Source organism: Tamandua tetradactyla, chromosome 2 (genome assembly GCF_023851605.1).
Source record: "Tamandua tetradactyla isolate mTamTet1 chromosome 2, mTamTet1.pri, whole genome shotgun sequence".
Lineage (NCBI taxonomy): Eukaryota > Metazoa > Chordata > Mammalia > Pilosa > Myrmecophagidae > Tamandua > Tamandua tetradactyla.
In genome coordinates, this window is record NC_135328.1 from 101,340,598 (window position 1) to 101,343,864 (window position 3,267).

Below are 3,267 nucleotides of genomic sequence, written 5' to 3' on the forward strand. Positions count from 1 at the left end.
TTATATGCAATAATTATATGCTACTTATAAAGACATCTTAAGCTATGCATATTGGTTAACAAAGTTATAATACCTTAATACAGTATAAAATTATTAAAAGTATTAGAATAATGGGTTATATATATATAACCATATATATATAAATATATATATACATATATAAAAATAAATATACATATATATAAATAAACACATTAAATGATTTTCACCTGTCTTACATTGGATTTCCCCCCAAACAAATCCTGGAACCAGAATTTGAGTGCAAGTCATTTATTTGGTAGTTATCCCAAGGAATTCAAAGAAACAGGGAAGTTAATACTATAAGCATCTGCAGCTTCATATTACCAGGGTGCTTGGGACATCCCATCTGAAGGCTGAGGAAGCCAGGGAATTTGCACACCAAACTCCTGTCAGTCACTGGTTGAAGGCTCTTGAGAGGGGAAGAAATGATTTCTCCAGCATTTCCAGCCCACCATGCAAGGGTTCTAAAAGCCAACAGAAGTGTTCAAGCAAGGAGGTGCAGAGGCCAGCAGTTGTAAATCAGGTACCTGGTATGCTCTGAAATGCTAAGGGCTTCAGGGACCTGGGTGGGGCACTGACAGGGCCAGCTACACCACCCTTCCACCCCCTTTTGCAATCTACCTCGCAGACTCCTGATCATCTTCCAGCTCAGCTGAGGTGCTGCCTCCTCCGCGAAGTGTTGCACGAGTGCCAAACTCCTACAGTACCATATTCTTCCATTACAATAATAATCAAGTTGCACCATCTTTTTTGTTGCATGTCTTTCTCCCCACTAAACTCTAAGCTCTTTCTATCTCTACCCTAGTAGTGCACCTATATTGACTTGACCAATGCTGTTGATAAGCCTGTGCTTCTTTCCTAAAAATTCAGCTTTCACCAAGCTGTCTCTTGCCTTGTTTCTCTAAGGAAACAGAACATGCAGACATGATTGCAGTGTTTATATTAAATAGCCATCCCTGTCTGTGATTCTTCAACTATTCAGGCATATCAATACTGGAGTAACTTATTCTGACATGTTAATGCTTTTATCAAATTCATAACACCAAAACTTGGTGAGCTATGATGTTTGAAAATTCTTTCGACAGTAAAAGCACTGATAAGCATACATTGGATGCCTAATATGTTCAAGGTGCTAAGCTGCTTAAGACTCTTTCTTATCTGCCATCCTGAAGTTTTTTTTCGATATAACCTGAGAGCAAGTCTAATGTTTAAATTTTAAGAATAAAATTGAATTATCGAAAAACATCAACCAAGCTATTTCAAGTATGTTAACTTCACTTGAAGGCTGCATCCTTAGACTTGCTTTCCTCTGATATTTTACAGAAGGAATCTTGCCTGGCAATATATATTAAAGTTGTGGTTTCTGCATATGTGAAGATGCATTTTTCATGCACAGTCAGGATGTTACTCTATGTAAATAGTACACAGTCTCTACTGCAGTTTGTATTTTTCCACTGATAGAACTTTGGCCCATTAGCTACTACTTTAATGGAGCTACCTTTTTTTAATTAGAGTCTAAACATCATTACTTTTCTATTGGTTAGTGCTCAAATTCAATTTTCCTTTGCTAGATTTAGAAAAAAAAATGGCCTTCCCACACCATAAAATCCCCTACTTACCATAATATCCCTTACTGTATGGCCAATCACCAGGAAAGAAGTCTAGAAAATGAATGAGAGTTTTGAATCTCATAAGGTTAATGGTTTGTAAACTTTTTACTACTCAGGTTTGATCCTGGGCACTTAGCAGCAGTATGTTCTATCCATGCAAGTTATTTTTAAAGGCCCATCCAATCCCTTTAATTTTATTCCTACACAGTCTTGGCCTTGTCAAAAAATCCTTTCACTGTTCCTTCCATCCAACTACTCACTCTCGGAAACTCTGGTTTCACCCATCCATCCACTCTTTCCCCTTCCTTCTTGGATCTCGGTCAAAGACTTTCTTTGCTTCTGTTCTATTATCAATTATTGTTGTTTTACCCACAAAATGAGCAACAGTGCAGTAAGATTTGGGGCCTTTCTTTTAGAAGGAGCTGAGGTTTTACTTCCCCAGCCCCCTCTGGGTCTATAAAGTTTCTGTTCATTCACTGATAGGTTATTTTAACATATTTCAAGATGTATTATTCTAAGGGTTATATATAAACCTCACTTGGCATATTAGCTAGAGAAAGGAAGACAAGCAAAAGTCAATCCAGGCTGCTGATCAGTCATTTTGACACACAGTTTAAACTGAGCCCTTTGGCTATAAAATGTCTTAAAGAGAAAAAATTAGAAAGAAAAAATATTAAGGAGTAATGTGCCTAATAAAATAACCTTAGTGAAAAAAAAAAAAAAACCTCAACTACAGCATTGGCCTTTTATATTAAACTACAGTACATGCTAAAAATAGCCAGTTTTATCATAAATTGATGAAGTTTTTGTAGGTATGTATCCATGACAATTCAGGTTTAAATTTTTGAGCTCCAAATAGCTATTTCACCAGAAAAAATATAAATTATCTTAGAAGTTATAATAAGACAATTCAGGTTTAAATTTTTGAGCTCCAAATAGCTTATTTCACCAGAAAAAATATAAATTATCTTAGAAGTTATAAGATAAATGGTTTGTTTCCATAATATTGGCCAACTAATAGGTCAACAAAAAATTCACAGCATGTTAAACATCCTGAAATGTTCTGAATATTAATTTTAGAGACACTAGCAAAGCTGTTTATTATTGTAGTTAAAATGAGGAGCAAAGAATAAAGGGTCACATGCCCTTCAGTATAATATGAAGTCAAAAAGAATGTGAAAAAGTACAAGCTACCCTAAATATTGATGACCCTCCATTTGGAAGTCTGCTACAGTCTCTCACCTGGAGCTGATATAAATTAGAGCTTAGTGACAGGAGAAGGGAGAATGAATGTACGCATTCAGGTAAGCACTTCTGCTATGCTTTCCTTTTTCCAGTATGTGGTATAGGTGATTTCAGCTATGGAACTTTGAGAATGGATTCTGGAATGTTCTGTATGTCAAAGAGACACAAATACCACACCACTGGGGTGTGTTAACTCAGGGCATCCTGAGAAACCTAGAAAACTGCTATCTAGCCTGGGGCTACTCGCAGGAAAAAAAACTGAGTTTCTAGAAAAAAAGAAATAGCGATGGTATGAAGAATAGGTCAGAAGCATTTCCAATGTCTATTTTCTCACATAAAATCCTAAATTTTCTTTTGCATAACAAAAGGAAGACACTTGTTGTTTTTAACA

At 35.9% G+C, this 3,267-nt stretch overlaps 1 long non-coding RNA gene across 1 annotated transcript; it reads right to left on the minus strand.

Annotated features, from left to right (window-relative positions):
- Positions 1-265: 265 nt before the first annotated feature.
- LOC143661302 (uncharacterized) lies at positions 266-3,013 on the minus strand. The gene is made up of 4 exons (XR_013164495.1): positions 2,874-3,013; positions 1,641-1,682; positions 643-719; positions 266-485 (listed from the first exon to the last, which is right to left on the minus strand). It is a non-coding gene; the product is annotated as an uncharacterized LOC143661302 (long non-coding RNA).
- Between the last annotated feature and the right edge of the window lie 254 nt (positions 3,014-3,267).